Raw genomic sequence first — 18,379 nt, forward strand, 5'->3', positions numbered from 1 at the left:
CTATTCTCACTCCTCTCTCTCAGCTGCTGCTGTGCAGCAGGTTTTTTCCCAGCTCCTTAACTGTTATCCCAGAGGTGCTGCCCCTGTCGCTGATGGGCTCGGCCTTGGCCAGTGGCAGGTCCATCCTGGAGCCAGCTGGCACTGGCTCTGGACATAGGGGAAGCCTCTAGCAGCTTCTCACAGAAGCCACCCCTGTAGCCCCCTGCAGCCCCCTGCTACCAAAACATTGCTACACAAACCCAACAGACTTAATAGAACAGTGCAGCTTCAGCTCAGTGAAGAAATGGACTCAGTAGAAATGGAAACCAGTAGAAAAAATCCTCCATCTACTGGTTAAGTCAGCAGAGCCTGTAATGAAGAACAGAATAGAGGACACCTAGCTAAAAAAGATGCTCTTGGGAAAAATAGCATGACTTTAATAAAAGCTTAAGCCCTTTTAAAAAAATTCAGCAGTCATGTGGAGGAGAGTAGTTTGGGCACCATGATCTGTTTGGAGTTTCAAAAGGCCTTTGCGAAAGACAACAGGGAAGGTTTTTAAGGAAACTAGACCTGAAGTGGTATAGGAGGGAAAATTCTTTGAGTGAGATGGGTAGGAAAAGAAACTGGATAAAGGTAGGAAATAGGCTGAATGGTCAGCTGTAGTAAACATTGAAGCTCAGAAAGGGAGTTCTGCAGGGAGTTCTGTTGGGACCTATGCTTTCAGCATTTATAATTAACTCTGGAAAGGGATGAGCTGTAATTTAGGAAAGTTTGCTGGTGATACTAAGCTGTCTAGGTTAGGAAGGATGAGAGACAGCTGCAAAGAATTGGACAAAAACCTTTTGACTTTGAGCAATAAAGTGGCAAATAAAATTGAGCAGATAGATGTGATGTCCATGAAAAACAGCAGTTGTAACTTCATATACAATGTGGTGGGCTCCGAAAGTACTGCAATCACTAAGGAGTGAGATCTTGAGGTTTTAATACTCCCAGGCAAATACCTAATGAATAGCGCTCAATAAAAGGAGTTAAGTGTTTGGAATTACTAGGAAAGAAATAATAATGTCTTCAGGTTTGTTTTTTAGGTCAGTATATAAATCTAAGGTTTTCCTACACCTTGGTACAGTATGTGGCTTTCATTTTTTCAGAAAGAATTCTGAAATCTCAGAAATTATTTAGTAAAAATGGGAAGAATTTAAGTAAGGCAAGACGATGATCTGTGTTGTGGAAGAGCTTCTGTACCAGGGAAGAGAGAATTTAGTAGTACTTGGTAGAAGTCTACAAAATCATAAATAGCGCCGGAGAGGGCTGATACATCTCTTCTGGAAGAACTAAAGGATATCAAATGAAGCTAGTAAGGGACACATTCAAAACAACGAAAGGTTTCCTCTTCCTAGCAACAGTAGTGGAAAGCCTTGCTGAGGATATTGCTGGTGCTATTTTTTTTAATTTGGGTCTAAGGGGAGTCTGGACAAGTACATGGGGAGAAATGCATGAAGATTTCTAAGTATACAGCAATCATATCTACCTCAGAAAGTGGAACCCTTCCTTGAGTGGAAAGGGTTTGGAGACTGGAAGAGTATTCAGGGGAGTATCATGTATGTCCTATTCTTACTTTTCCCTGGACATCTGCTTGTGAATATTGATGAAGACAAGATAGTGGTCTTATCTTATACTTCATCCAACAATCAACTGAAGTTGTCTCATGTTATTTTTTTGACTTCCTAATTCTTAAATTAAAAGCTTTTGTAGTTCCTTCCTGTTTAAGAAGAAAAAATTATAATCTGAGCTCAGCTCATCATCACTCAATGGAGAGAAACTGACAAATTCGTATCAAGAAATTTGAAGACTCTCTTAGAACTACAGCTGTATTACTTTTGAATAATGAATAGTTTCAGTAACTGAACGTTAGCTCTTTCAAACTGTGGCCCAGGACACTTTCAAAAAAACATGCAGTCTAAAATTTCAGTCCAGAATTTCTGTTGATTATGTTTTGAATTTGTTTAATCAAATGCACTAAATTCAAACCGGGCTTTGATTCAAGCATGTGTGATGTATACGGAGGTCAGATTGCTTAACTGTTTTCTCTATTACTTTTTCTTCTATTGTTTTATTAATTTACAGTTGGACCCATTTCAGGCTACAAGATCATTCACATACATGTAGACAAACATTGTTCTCTTGTCTTGCTGCTAATTGTATTTTTGTTGGAGTTCCCTTTTGGTTGGCAAAGTATTTCCTCACCAGAATATGCCCAGCAAAGACACTATGGTATTAACGAGGTTTTTCTTAACTGTCCATTAATGTCTAATATTGAAAAGAACGTTTCTGCTAGCCAACAGTACTGTAGCAGCAAAACCATCTTGTGTAGACTTGACTTCAGTTGGCAATTTGTGATTATATTACGCTTCTGCGAAAACAGAACATGCTAGTTTCCCAACATGAGATAGAGTAGTACAGAGGGGCAAAGAATACTCCAGATTAGCCATGTCCGTGTGGGTGGGTTAATGGCTGCAGGTGGGTTAATGATAATGATTAAGTGATAGAGGCCTTGCTGTGCTCTGAGGCAGTTATCTGACTCCCAAACATGGAAACTGTGGGGATAACTTGGTAAGAGAGTGGATTTCTGATGACTAAACCAGCATGGCGGTTACACTTCTTGCTTTTGTTCTGCTAATTTTAAATAAGTTGAGTAATTTACTTACTAGTAGCATGGGGAATGCAGTAGGATATGGAAAAGTGAAAATAAAAAGTCAGTACATTACTGATGTCCACTCTTTGCCTCTCAGTGAACAGCCTCAGCTTCCTCCTTAGAGCTTTTTGCATCCTGAGTTGTGTAACATGGAGCAGTCCTTAGCAGGAGTCATGTAACAAATATAGAAAACTCTGCAAAACTAGCTTACAGGATAGTTAATGTTGATAGGGCACTGCTAATAGAAATACATTTACAAAAGAATAATTTCTTTTCTGTTAGCTAAATGAGGGGCTAACACCCTAAACTGGTCAGACCTCTTTTGGTTCTGCCTGGAGCAGCTGAAGATGTATTCTCCTTCTCAGTTCTTTCAGTGCTCCCCAGCTGGAGGTTGCTTCTCTCACAACTCATGTGTGTCCTGGCAGTTTTACTTGTGATCACAAACAGCTTAGGATAACTTTTGCTAGGGTACTGATTGTCAGCTCTGAAGACTATAGGGAAAATAGATTAAAAAACACTGAAATTAAAAAGTGGTAAAACACATGTGAGGGTGAGTAAATTCATAGTTTTATAGATCATTTACTCATGTTGGATGTCCAGAAACTATGCAATGAACTAGGGCTCTGCTGGGCTGGAGCTGCGCAAGCAGCATATGATACAATCACTGAGTGATGAAGCAACTTCATTTGCACTCAATTTTCAGAATTCTTGTGTCCAAAACATTTTATTTTTTTTTTCCCTGTGGCTTTAAGCAATTCTTGAAAACAGTGTGTTTCTTCTCGAACTTCCCCAAACAAATGGAAACTTTCTGGTTATTTAAATGCTAGTTCTTCAAAACATGTTGAAGATCTATCAGGATAGAGATTTAATAGCTTCCTCATGGAGGAGCTACAGAGGAAGGTCAGTAGCCCAGAGTCACTAAGTTTAGCAAGGCCTTTTTAGGCTTAACAATCTAAAATCAGGATTCAATAAATTACTTGGGTCAAAATTATTTTAAGTTAGAGAACAAATTTTTTTTTATTAGAAACTATTTACATGCCCATATGATAAATTTCTGGTTCTGTAAACTTTAGTGGTATTGGGTAGAATATGTACAAGTGATGTGATTGAACAAGTGAGATTTTTTTGCATGAGGATGTATTACTTTATATGATTAAACTGCACATAATGTGGTCTGAAATAGTTATGTAAGACATAGACATAGTGGGTAAGAAAGGTATGCACACCTAGAATAGAAAACAAATATGTTTTAGCTAGTAGTATTGTGTCATGCTAAATTCCCATTTTTTTCCATATCTGTGCAAATTTGAATCTATCATGATTGAAATTGAGAGGAAGACTGTCAATTCATTTTTCAAATCCTGTAGGAAACAAGCTGCTACTTCTTTTGAAGAATACTGAAATACTTTATTTCTATATGAAGAGTGTGGGGTATCTATATTTTAAAAAATATGTAGCAAAACCCGCATATCTCTATGATTGCAATAAATTATTTCTAAAGATAAGACTTTTTGTGGTTGAAATGTGTGTCTTGCACAGTCAAATTTGTGACTGGGGGCTGAAATGGCATTGGTGTGCTAATGATGACAGCTGATGCAAAAATGTCCTGGAAGACATTATATTCAAAGATTGCATAACATCTGAATAGCAATTAGTAAGGCAATGGTAACTTATCTAAAAATTTGAAATTTAAGTTGCTGCAACTCTATGTATCAAATCAAAGATTTAGAAAGATGCTCATCAGACTTGTGAACAGTTTTGTTAAATCTTGTGGATGTTTAACGTTCCTTTTCATCCACCCTTTAATGAGGTAATCTTACAATTTGGACTGCTACTATTTTCCATTCAGAAACACTTAAAATAGCAGAAAAAGTCATCAGAGTTGCTAAGAGATAGGATATGATACCATTCCTGTCCAAAGAACTTCTACCAGAGGGGAAATGGCAAGAATTTGTCCTTTTTTGAACCCTCCATCCCCACCAGTGGACTGGGGACTGATAAACAACTGTTGTTGCCCTCACTCAAAGCAAACTCAAGTTTGGTGGAGGGGGTACAGAAGCATGCTTCATTAGGTAGTCTTTTTTCTGTCATTAAAGTAACATGGAAACTAGCCAAAAAGCTGCTAAGTTTATCTGAAGTAGCACTTGCAGCTTTGTGGAAGTATGTGGCTGAGTAATAGTACAAAAATAGCAAGTTATTCTGAGGAAGAGCATATGTTCTGTAACAATGAGAAATTGGTATACAGATAAAAGAAATTATGGCTCTAAATATAAGTTTCAGATGAGAAAGATCTGTGGCTTAGTGCCACAAAGTCTTCTGTAGACGCAACCATTAAAAGTTGTTTAATGCTCATTCTTCTAACATAGTTATTTAAAGAAGCACCATCATTGGTAAATTGCTGTACTGCCTTAAAGGGGCACATTTTGTAGTCTGTAAAAGCACAGATAATAGGCAGTTTTTATATTCGAGTGCACACTGATATGCAGGGTACTATATAGTGATAACTGCAGGCTTTTTTTTTCCTTACAGGAAAAGTACATTGCAAAGCCGTACTATTTGCTTACTATTTAGAGACACTGACAGCCAAGTGCAGCTATCTCCTGTTAGAATTAAAAATGAAGACAAAATTGAAACAGATTCTCAGGTTACTTGAGAAAGCAGTTAGGTATATGTGCTTAGACATTGGAAAATAATTCTAATACAATCACTTGTGCAATATAACTCAAAATTCTTCATGCTTCAGCAGATAATAGCAAAGTTTATTTTGCTTTTTTTAAAAAAAAAAAGGAGGGGAGGGGGAAGATATGAAGTACTGCTTTGAGGATTAAGACTTTCCTCCACTGAAGTTGCTCTATTTAATGGAAGACATTAGTTTCTTTACCAAAAAATGAGGAGTGCAAGTTGGCACGAAATCCCTCTGTTATAAATTGCGGTCCAATAATTGAAATGGAACCAGTCCGATTATTTAAATTGATTTATTGAGCAAGCAGCAGTAAGCAAAACAGCGCTGGGCGGCCGGGGAGCTTCTGCTCTTCCAACGGCACGCACAAAATGGAGAAGGGTTCCCTTATTTATACAGTCTCTAGTTCCAGTGTTGGCTGATATCGTTTGCGTTGTGTGTGTGCTTAGGTGGTCGTAGTCTGCCTCCTGGGGGTCGCTGGGATGAAGGCCGAAGTCCCACTCATGCTCTTGCGAAACCACCTTTCTTTTAGCCGTTACTCAGTTGTTTATTCTATCAGGTATTTGATTGTCCTTACCCCCACATGTCTTTAGATAACTAAAGAATGTTTCAACACTTGCAAGCGATTTCCTGAGCAAAGTTAACCATTCCCAACTTATCTTACACAATGTTTGTGGGTATACATCAGCGATTTAAAACTTTCCATATGTCCTATACAAGCAAGATTTGATTAACAAACAGACTCAGGGTTTTACTTATCACACCTCCAAATCTCTACCTTTAAATGTTTCTCCTGCTTTTTTTCTGTTTTTAAGCTTCTTAAACAATTAGAGATTGGCATATGTAACAGTCATACTGATGAGCAGAACAAGAGATTAGAAGATTAAACTGTAGTTAGATGTGGAATAACTAGAACCTAAGGCATTACCAAGTAAAATCTGTGTAGAGCTGCTCTGTTCATCCATCTCTATGTAGTCAGTGTAAAGCTGACTGAGGAGACTGAGCTTTGAAAGCTTCAAGAGTAATTATGTAAAATAAAATCTTTATTGTTAACATTTTACTTTTCAGGAGGTACAAGTTTGAAAATATTAGACCTTAGGACAGTTTTGACAAAACAAAAACCAGTTCTCATTTGATTTGTGAGTAGATCTTTTTCTTCTTTTCTGAACAACTTGCACTTCAGAAATCTACATGCCACTTGCTGTCATTTGCTGTCTATAAGAAAGATATGATGACACAGGACTTCTGTTTCAGAATAGTAAGAAATGTTGGTAAAGGAGAGACATACAGAATTTAGCAGGGGAAAACAGGGAGAGGTTAAAGACTTCGGCTGGCATTAGGCATATAATAACTCAATATATATATATATTTAAACGATTTCTCTTTCTCTCCCTCTCTCTTAATCGTTGAATAACCAACCTGATCTTGTAAGCGTTTGTATTATAAACTACCTGTGTTGCTACTGCTGGGGAGAAACAAGGAGAAAAGGAAGGTTTCAAAATTGAGATAGAAAATGATTGAGAAATTAGGATAAAAGAGGAGAAAAAGAATCCTTACGGGGTTTTCCTCCTCTGTTTTTTCAGATACTTTCTCTGTAATGCTGAAAGTATGAGACAAAGTAAATATAGTAACTTTAGCTCTTGCATTTATGATTCTCTGAAAAAGGGAGTTCACTTTCCTCTGAGCCAGGAGTCATCTCTCTATCTAAAGTAGTGCCAAAAAAGGGAGGTAAGATAGTCTTTCTACTGTTAAAACTTTAATGCACAGGTGTGTATTTGGTGTTTGGAGTTGTCTTCTAGCAATAAAAGATAAAGTAAAAAAAAAAGTCCTAGTGAATTCAATGATCTTTCTGCGTATCTGGGATCATGTACCATGGGTACCTGCTGCAGTTCCTGGCTGGGCTACATACCCAGTTTTATTTTCTGTGAAAGTAAGTATGCAGAGGAGTAGCTGATACATGTCCAGATCTCATCCTAATACAGATTTCAGATGCAGCCTGGAAACTTAAATGATAGGTAAATTATTGGCAAAAAGTCAGGAGAATACAAAAATACCGCTAGCCGCTATGGGTGTGAAATTTGGGCAGTTTGGGAGTAATCCTGTTGAGGTCTTCTGGCCAAAATCAACAGTTGGAATATGCTCTCTGACTGTTTTGATACTGGGTTTGGAGAGAAAGTGGAAGATACTTTTCTTTGATAAGGGAGAGCAAAATGTTTTATATGGTGTTCCCTCTGTAGAGATGCTCCTAGTACTCTATTTTACTTGTTTATTCTTGTGATTTAAAAAAAATCCATCCAAAATGCTTCTCATTTGGAGCTTTGTGCATCCATGCCATATGTTAAAAACATGATGAAGAGTAGTTGTAGAATCTGTGCAGCAACACTTGTCCTTTATCTCCTTCCCCACCCACACTGAAATAACAGACTTGGAGTCTGTTATCCTCTGCACCATGTTTTTCTTCCTTCAAATGTAAATTTTCCAGCTATACCAGATCAATGTTCTTCAAATTGACCAGGGATTTTATGTTTCTTTTATTTTTCTGACTCACATTTTGAGGGTCTATTTTTAGATTCTTTAAAACTCTGGACTGGTATATCTGGAATATATAAACTAAAAATGGAAATCTTAAAAGTGGCTAAAGGTGAATAAAAAAAGGCAATGAATTTTTATCAAGTACAGCTGCAAGCACGAAATCTGTAACATGTTTTACTCCATTTTTCATATTTTCAGTATGTCATCGAGAAGTTAAAGGAAATTTTAAAAGGGTTTTGGAAGCCAACTTTAGTATTTTTGAACTTGTTTGAAACGTGTAGTCTTCAATGAGAAATTGTGCCCAATTTGACTTGTACATGTTAGTATTTTGCCTTATTTCCATAGCTGCTGCGTACTCTGAAGTGTGCAGAGTGAGAGGGCAAAAGATCTCATCCTGTCTGATCTAATCTTGCTTAAAGTTTTTTTCACTCTTAGCATCCTGTGACAGTCATTTTTAGCAGTGGGATCATAAACAGCCTTTAATGCTTGATTTGTCTTCTTTCACACAGAGTAAAAGAAGCATCTAGAATGTATTATGAAGTACAATGTGTGTGTAAGCTTGGAGAACACAGAGCTGTTACAAGAAATGTTACAAAAGGTGATATAATTTCACATGCAAATGCCTGTGGACAAATGTGAAGCTCATGATTTTCATTACGTAAGCATTTTGCAGATATCAGAACAGGTTGGATAGAAAACCATTATGCTTTTGTCATCACTGGTTTGGTTTTGTGCATAAGGTGCTGATCTTTCTGGGTTTTGAGATGTATGTAAGAAAATTTCCAAAAAAGGTATGTTTTAAAATAAATAGTAAATTTCACTTAAGAGTTTTACTTTGGATGTGCAATCCTTTGCAACAGCTTCACGTATCTTGCTTTGGTCATCTTTTTTTTTTTTTTAAATCAAACTGTGAACAATGGCCCTGAACACATAATCAAAGGTAATGGAATATTGGGTCATAAGAGAAAACATTATCTGGGAAGATTATGTAAAATAGCTTTGGAAGTTCTGGCATGCACAGAGTCTTTTCACACAGCGGGGATCCATAATATAAGAAGTATCTACAAAATACAGTTTATTTTCTGGCTGTGGAACATGAGTAACGTAAGAGCATAGAGAGATGCTAGTTTGTGATTATCGCTCATGGAGGAGGCAGTGCTGAACCTTCTTGGAGTGACTCCATCCGGGAACAGCTTGAGGGACCCATACCGACAGTGATCCAGACACAAGTTATATTTGTCTTCTAGACTCTGAAAATACTATCTTTGTAAAGTAAATTTGCGTCTTGCGTAACCTGAAACAGGATAAAGAGGGTTCTGATTTAATTTAGTGCTTGTTTAGTCTCAGAGTCTTTGTTAGAGAAGCCTCAAGGTGATCTGAAGAAGTACAGCTGGGGTTGATTCTGCTGTAATGTGAATCGTTCTCAGGCTTTCCTCTGAGAGAGCTCTTGGCCTCTGGAAGGGCGGCTGCGGGCAGCGCTGCCTGCACTCTGGGAACAGGAAGACTGGAAGAGTTTCGCTATTCAAGAAAACTTCCAGAAAATCAAAGTCCTCTGACTAGCCAAGGGCTACACTGTGGCATATGCTACACACATTGGGATGTGCAGCCCTTGCATTGTAAAAAGAATTAGGAGTTTTTTCAGTCCGTTGAACAGACTTCAGAAATGAAACACTGTTGTTGGAATATTTGACTTGAAGGCAAGTGTCTGCACTGTAAGCGTGACAAACACTTGGAAAATAGCAAGGCTATCCTCCTGGATAGAGGAGATACGAAAGGGAAACAATATAATTCTCTATTGGAAAAACATAAATAATGTGCCGTTCATTTCACAAATAAGAACATGATGTTGCACATAGCAAGGAATTAATAAATGGTCAATTTTTAAAAGACACCATTTCTGTTTTGTCCATATGAACACCGTTTTTTAGATTCTACTGTGTTTCCCCCCCGCCCTTTAGGCAAAGATATTATAAAGAAACAGCTTAGGGAAATGAAACAAGCTGTCCACATTTGTAAAAGTTGCACTTCCTCAAGGAATTTCAGTAATGCACAACAACTGGTCTGAATGGGGATTGGAACAGTTTAGATATTTTTATTTGTTTTTTTAATAAGAAGAACTGTAATGATTTCTCAAGAAAGCCAGGATGATTTTTAGAAATTGGCTTGATACTTACATAGTTAACAGTTATGCTGGAAGAAAAATAGATATTTAATATATAAACCAAAAGCTTTCGTACTTTCTCATGTTTTGTCTTTCAAAATGAAACATAACTATTTTTTTTCTGCTGTGGTGGTGTTAACCTATTAGAAACATCTGAGCAAACACAGCAGCATTTGCACATGTAGAAGTAGAATGAGTAGAGTAGTAGACACTATCGTTAACTATGCCAAAACGTGTGGGGTGCCTTGATGTCTGGCATGTTTGCCATGTGGCCTATGTATTAGTTACGTATACCGTGGCTAATGAAGAAAGCTTTATGATCCTGAACTATCTCTAGTACATTAACTTAGATCTGCTATCAATTTTTAAAGTTTACTATTTTTTTTATAAGCCACTGTACAAAGGAATGCTGAGATTTCAGCAGATATTAAAAGGATTTTTAAATTGTTTCTTCTAGAGCAGAAGATAGTATCCTCTTTATATGATGCAATTGCTAGCATTGGTAATTTAGTTCTGTTCTTGTTATTTAAGCAACTACTCTATCTTATGCTGTCTCATAATTTGTAGAAAGGCACAAGCAGATACAGGGGAGAGTCACTCACAGGGGATACCAATAGGATCTCCAACTTTGTTTCTCTGGTGAGTTCCAGAGACCCCTGATTTGTGAATCTTCAGGAAAAATGTTGAAAGCTTTTCATGGAGGTTTGAATAATAGTTTGTTTATTTAGTAGCTAGAGATAATCTGAGAGCTACTTTTTGGGGGGCAGTTCTAGTGTGGGTTTTTTTTGTTTTGGAGTATAGTTAGCATGCATAAAGCATTGCTTCCCTCTTGTGTTTATAGCAATGTTTCAGTTGACTCTTTGATTTGTTTGAATAAACATATTTGAAAGTATTCAGGTAGTGATGATGTTAATGTAGGTAAGCACTTATGTGGACTTCTGTGGTGATTCCTCAGTTTTCTCCACCTAACACCTATTTTGACTTAAATTGGCTGGGTTAATGTCTGGTTCTAAAAGCTACAGAATATTACACTGACTAGTGAGCAGGTGAAAGCACTGTAAGAGGTCATCTTCCCTAGCCTTCATCGATGAGGCTGAATCAGCACAGTACTACTGAAGTCAGTAGAGGAGTATGCATCTGCTCCAGCTAAGGGTCTTGCCCTTTGGTTAAACTGAATTCTGTCCCAGGTTTTACTATAGACAACTTTCTGTGATACATTACAACTTAAATTTCTGGATCATCCACAGCTGGAAATCTGGGGAAGACTGTAAAGATGCCTAGATGATCTGAAGAAGAAAATTTTAGTTTGCTTGACTTTTTTTTTTAATATACATATAAAATGTTTGTAGTAGCACTGCACCATGATTTAGCCAATAGTAGAAAATCCAAGTGTAGAATTCTTGGGGCTGTGCTATCATATCCAGCACTCAGTTAACTTTGCTTTTTTTTAAAATATATTTTAAACACCTGCTTGTCCAGCTGTCAGCTTGCACAATGATTTTATTGCTTTTTAAGCATTTGAGGTAAAATGTTGGAATTTTGGAATATTTAACAATATTCCATTGTTGGAATATTTAACTTGAAGGCAAGTGTCTACAAAGTAAGCATGAGAAACACTTGGAAAATAGCAAGGCAATGCATCCTGAGTAGAGGAGATACAAAAGGGAAACAATATAAATCTCTACTGGAATAAAAATGTGCCATTCATTTCACAAATGATAAGCAGAATATGATGTTGCACATAGCAAGGAGTTAAAAATTGAGTATACTTTTAAATGATGATGAAAATCTCCTACACTAGTGATTACTTGCATTCAGTAACTCTGCTAGTTCAAAAATATATATATATATATTTTAAAGAGCTAGGGTGACAGAAATTCTGTGAAGTGTGGAGAAAGAGGAGAATTCTCCTCTTCAACGGACATACAAAAATTGTAAATACCATAGGCCATAAAGGAAAAAATTGTTTGCATGGAAAGTCATTTCACAGAGTTTGTATGGCACATAGATACTGCAGTGCATGCTAAAAACGTGAGAATAACTTTGACTTTGGATGAGCCAGTGTAGTAATTCCTTCAGAACTGAAAAGGAATAATTACAAAGCCTTAAAAGAACACATTTTCTTGGTGTGTGCAACATGGCTAAAGACACACCCATCTGCCCACCCCCAATTTCCCTGAAGAGGTGTAGTGGAAAGCCATCAAAACTGCTCCAACTCTTAGGCTTGGATTTCTTTGCACCAGTGCAGCCATTACAAGGGAGGGAAAAGCTGTCCTTAACCTAAAAGACAGCTTTGGTGTTAAGAAGCAATGGTTACAGACCAGCTATAAGTACCTATACGTTGGAAATCCCATAAATGAAATCAAGGAAAATGAAACTGTGGACTGTATTTTAACACGGAGGTAGAGGGAACACACAGCAGTTAGTGTGATGTGTTTGTGAACATGAAATGTTTGAAGTAACTTCCTGGTATAGTAAGCAAAACCAGGTAGCATCACCTAGTCCACATTTCTACTCCTACTGAGTAAAGTCCTTTTTCATAACCTCCTCAAGTTACATTTTCATCAGGTTCTGGAGGGTCTCTTTCTCTGCAGATCCTGTCATCCTTTCTTCTCAGGAGAAGGGAAGCGATTCCACAGAAGCTGTTTAGTAAGTAAATATTTAAGAAATTAATAGTACTATTTGTCACAAATGGAGTCATGCACTTTGTTCACAAAAGAGAAGTAGCAGTATGTTTGTTAAATTGCTGATTTATATCAATAAAGTTTGATAGTAAACGCGGCAATGGCTTAATAAGAGTCTATGGCAAAGTACATTGGATTATTTACTGCATAGAGGACGGGGTCAGACAAAACTGTCAGGGAGACCCACCTGTTGAGTCACAAGGTTCAGAGAGGACCCCCTTGAGTCCTAAACTCCTTCTCAGAGGGGAGCCTTGGTGCAGCTGGATCCTAGTCCCAGACTTGGTCAACAGTTTGTCTAAAGGATCATATATGTGTAATCAATCCTTTATATCACTTATGCTAACTGAAGTCTTAGCTGCTGTTAATCACTTACTGAGAATCTGTTGTGGCAAGGAATCTCTGAACCTTGAGGGATAACCTTGAGAGGTGTCCCTGCTCAAGGGCAGATCCTGGCGTCTGTGCCAGAGAGCTCAGTGGGCCCTGGGCTGTCCACTATTTATGGAGTAAGATGATTGACTTATAGTCATATTTGCATACTAGCTGTATTTGGGTTGGCGCATGCTCAACTAGCCCTCAGCTGTTGAGCAAGATTTATAGCCCTTAGCTATTGTGGTGTTATCTGTCTCCCCAGAGTCCAACTTAAGCCAGATGCAGCCATCACGACCACCACTGGTGGCTATTGCTTAAGCAGAAAAAGGACAGGGGAGCACACCATCACACTATTTTAAGGTCTTTTCCACTGGCAAGCTACAGTAAATGAGGCTTGGAGATATCCAGCTGAATGCTAGATTACGGGGAAGATGCAATAAGAATGGTATTAGAATTGTCCTGCTGTGAGAGAGGGTGGTGATGTATGCATAATAGACTTATGTTGCGTACGTTGAAAATTCTTATGAAGTGAAGCTTCTCTATTGTGCTAGATAGGCAATCCCTATGGAGAGAAGAGAGAAAAACAAATGTGAGAGGAAGTGAAGTATGGCGGTGTCTCTTCTGGGTGGTGGCAAGGTCATTCTTTCAAGGAAGCAGGAGAGCTTCTGTAGGCTGCTGGCTTGTGCAGTGTGTGTGTTGCAGAGGGAAGGGCACAGAGAGTGGAGTTCCTCGTGGCCTCAGTCAAATATTGGGTTTTTGGTGTGAGGGTTTTTTTGGTAGGGAGAGAAGTTGAACATTGATCTCGTTTTTGATTATATTGAGTACACAAAAACACCCAAACCCCTGGATTGTTTAGTCACTAACTCTTTGATGTACTTTACATATGCGAACAGAGTATTTACATTTGGGCTAGTTCTGTGGCTTAGCTTTAACAAACTTGTCTTAATCTGTTTTATTTTAAGGGAGATGTCTTGTTTTTTCCAAATACTCTTGCTAAAAGTGGAAGTTCTTTGTGTTTAAAGGAGCTTACTAAATCAGGACACTGAGATTGTATTAATTCTTTCAGAGTTCCTTTAACATGCGGTGTTAAACATTGTACTAGAAAAAATCATGGCTCAGCAGTGAAATTGTATTTTGAAATAAATTCTAGAGAACCAGATTGTTACCTAAAATGAAGCAGCATACAATGTATGTATGAAAATAAGTTTATAAATGCAGCTTTAAGGCACAAATTGAACATATCAATTAAAAAATAATTGTCATTTTTAGTTCTTTTCTGTCTCTCATTACCCTTCATCAATTTGACCTATGAAGTGACTATAAAATACTATTTTGTTAGATAGCATCCTCTATTCATGTACAGATGCATAAACGCCTGCACAAAAATTCCTGTCCGTTGACTCTGAAGTCAGCCAGATCAAGTCTGTTAGGTAAGTTGACTAATGATATATACAGCTAATTTATTCTTCTATCCCCACTAATGCAGAGTGGTTTACACTTTATTAGCTTCAGTTCAAAGCAGCAGTGAGAGAAACTACTCTTAGGTAGACTTTTGGTTCTTTTTGATTTTTTTTTTCTTCCCTCCAAGTAAGCAGAGATTATTACTGCTTATATCTATATCTTATTATGGCTATAGGTATTGAACATCTGGTTTGAAACACTGTAATAATCCTCCAAAACTGGTGTGGTACTTCTATTTTATTTTATTTTTAAACAAACAAAAGGAAGAACTGGGATGGTAAGCTGAATTACGAACCCACGAAATTAGGCACTGCTGTAAGAAGTGGGAGGGAATAACAGAACCAGCTAGTTGACTAACCACTTCCCTTCATTGTTGCTTTTAATATCAGAACACCCTTGCTAGCTTTCTAAACCGCAATGAATTACATAAACGAGACCATGTATGCTGTAACTGGTAAGTTCCTTTCATTTTACAATCTAAATTGAAAAGTGAATTGCAAGTGATCCTCAGTGATTAAAATTTGAATAAGATATATTGCTTTGTGTTATTTTTTTGTAATTGTAAAAAAATATGATCCTATGTGCTGCTCATAGTAAACAAATCTAGACACATTCCTGCCTTAGCAACAAACTTCATGCAGGGTCAGAAGGGTATATTCCCTTGACAAATTATAAGCTAACTACCAAAATAATAATAATAATTGAAAAACCAATGCAAGCCTGTAAGGTCTGAAAGGTAGTTTAATTGATGGGTTTTGAATGAGTTGAAAAATGAACTTCTGTTTCTCTCCCAAGTACTATATCTTATGCTGTGCTGTCCTTCAAAAGCTGAAGCCATCTATGTTGGTTGTTATTGCTACTTGGTGGTTGGAAAATTCTTGTTTCATGGTGTCTAGTGCAGGTCCTGTTAGTAATAGTTATTACAGTTAAAAATCTTAAATAATAGGCTAAATAAACACACAAATACTTTTCAGTAGCTTCACTGATACACTAAATAACCTGAAGTGGTCTTACAGTGCAGACGTATAGTTAAGGCTAAAATAAGCTGGTTTTATGCTTACTGTGCTCAAACTGTCAATCAGCCATAAAGTCTGTATCAAGTTCAAGCCTGGTGTCTCGGCAGCAGTACAATTGAAGGCTCTAGCCTGTTTTTACTGGTCTGAATGGGAGTTAGACTGGATTCTTAGTATGCAGCCAAAAGTTCTAATAGGGGTTTCAGCTGTTACAGCTATTTCTTTTTGTCTTATTGATAATGTGTCTGTGATGTGGCTAAATATACCCAAAAATTAGGGAAGAGCACGTCAGTTCAGAATCTATTTTATAGCATTGTTCATTTAGTGGGATGCGCTACCTTCTGTCAGTGTATTTCTTTACTTAATAGCTTTACCTGAAATGTATTAGCAGCTTTTTAATGATACTTTTCCTAGCAAAAAAAACCCAAACCCAAAACATACAAGCAAAAAGTAATGGGTGTTTTTCCTAGGGAAGGCATCATTAAAAAGTTGACAACACATTTTAGGTTCTTCATTCAAGAAATGATGTCAACACCTTAATTAATTTTATTTATTGCAAAATGTCTGTTCATACTGATACTTCATAGTTTCCGCAACACGTAGTTTTTGTGTGCAACTTAATTTGTTTTCTGCAAAGCGACTTCTATGTTTTCCGCTCATTTGGATATTTACTTTTGAAAGACAAAAACATTAAACCAAATGTTTCAGGAGTTTCATGAAGTTCATAAATATAAAGTTTGGAAATTATGATAAATTTTATTTATATTCTCATACTGAAAAAGAGTAGAAGTAATTCCATTTGAATCTTGCACAAGAAGACATGGTGGACCATGGAAGGCTCAGCTAGGAGAGACCTTGTGCTTGCTAGCCACTCTTGCCCTAAAATACGGGTGTATTGTAATGAAAAGGCTTTCACATAATTTATCTTTAATACCAATATTTTTGGAGAGCCATCAAGGAAAACATCCAGTAAGTCTTGTAACGAAAAAAATTTAAAAGCTAACACTAGTGAATAAGTTACAGAGTAGTAGTAGCTGCAGAATGTGTTGCCTTTTGAGGCCATCCATATCCCTCATCTGAGCAACATGAAGGTAATTAGCGAGTAATTTTTTCTTACTGAAGTGACAAAATAAGCTTGTTTTGCAGACATCTTAACCCTTAATATTGCCCTCTGCCCCTTTACACCAAAGTTTATTATTGTTATTCTTTTACTCAGTTTTCCAGCTACAGGAGATAGTCTTGGAATGCCTCAAATTTTTCCCTCATTCACATCAGTAACAAATTTCACCACTTCAGTCCTTGCTGTATTGCAGTGTTGGATGCTGGATCCTCAGCAAATCTACACTGTTCTCAAAAATTTTGGTGGACCTGTGACAAGATACACGAGTGAGGGATTTGGCCAGTGCTACTTTTGCAACTGAACTAGGATTACACAAATATATGATCATCCCAGTTTTCATGAAAGCAAACAAGCCAATGAAACAAACTGCCTTATCCTTTCCTCCCTCCACTTAGACCCTTGAGCAGCACAACTACAGCAGCATGGTCTCAGATGGCAGGGAGAAGCTCCTGAGTGTTCTCCCTGATGCCTAATGAAGGCAGCCCCACAGTGGGAGCACTAGTTAAATAATCTTTCCTCTCTCAGCTGCCACTTTTGGGAACCTAACATGTTTTACACCCTGTCAGACCTGGCAGAAATCAAAATGAATTCAAAAGTTATTGTGATGAGGGCCTAACGGATAAGTTTCATTTCCTTAGGAAACCAGGCTAAAAATAAGTTTTTAGCTCTTCTATGTGCAGAGGAAGATTTTTTTTTTAAATGTTAGTACCAAATTTGTTGCAAAATGGGAGGCAAAAAATGATTGTTTTAAAAATACAACATTTCAGCCAAATAGCATGGGGGACCTGTTTAATTTTTCAGGTATTGGGTTGCCAATTCTTTTTCTTCTTCTCTCAAGCACTGAGAAATGCCTAGTGCTATTCCTGAGGCCATCTCTTTTTGGTCTTAGAAATAGCCATTGTGGCTTAGAAGTCTTAAAATTTAATTATCTGTGTTACCAGAGCCTAACCTCTGGGACTCCAAAGATGTCCAGTGTTTCAGACCAGTGTTCCCAATCCAGTACTTCATCTCAAAGCAATTGTTATATTATCCATTCCAAAATTTGTGGTGTTAATAGTCATAAGAATTGTAGACTTACTGTTCATATTAACTGTTCAATTGACTATCACTGAAACTAATAAACTTCATTGGATTCTGAGTATTTGGGAGGAGGAGGAATTATTTCAAGCCATGAAACCTACTTTTTTGAGATCTGTCTCCAAGTACAGCTTGCTGTTAGACAGTTTTCCTCCTCCAGTTCATTTTTTTTTCTCTTGCAGTTAGTTGTAAGTGAAAGGGTGTGCAAACAAATGTAAAATAATTCCAGGATGACTTTTTCTGTGCTGTTTCTGTGTTATGCGGTGTTAATGTTACGGAAAGGATTGCTGCACACCTCCCACTCCTTCCCAAATACATTTTTCCAGTTTAAAACAGTACGATTTCTGTATCTGTAACATAGGCAAAAAGGCAGGTCAGGTTTTAAAATCAAACTTCTGACTAGCAAATATGTAGCACTGAAAGTAGTCTTCAGTTACTGGGTGTTTTTTTAATACATTAAATATAATGCGAATCAGCATGCTGTATATGACCACTGCTCTGAGTGGGAGGGTATGTAGGATATTTTAAATAATGTTTCTAAAATCTGATTGCATAATACTTCTGTAGGTGAGAGGAGATCAGAAGGAGGAATGGTGAGGGAGGGTCTTTAA

The sequence above is a fragment of the Cariama cristata genome, unplaced genomic scaffold (genome assembly GCF_000690535.1).
Source record: "Cariama cristata isolate BGI_N322 unplaced genomic scaffold, ASM69053v1 scaffold438, whole genome shotgun sequence".
Lineage (NCBI taxonomy): Eukaryota > Metazoa > Chordata > Aves > Cariamiformes > Cariamidae > Cariama > Cariama cristata.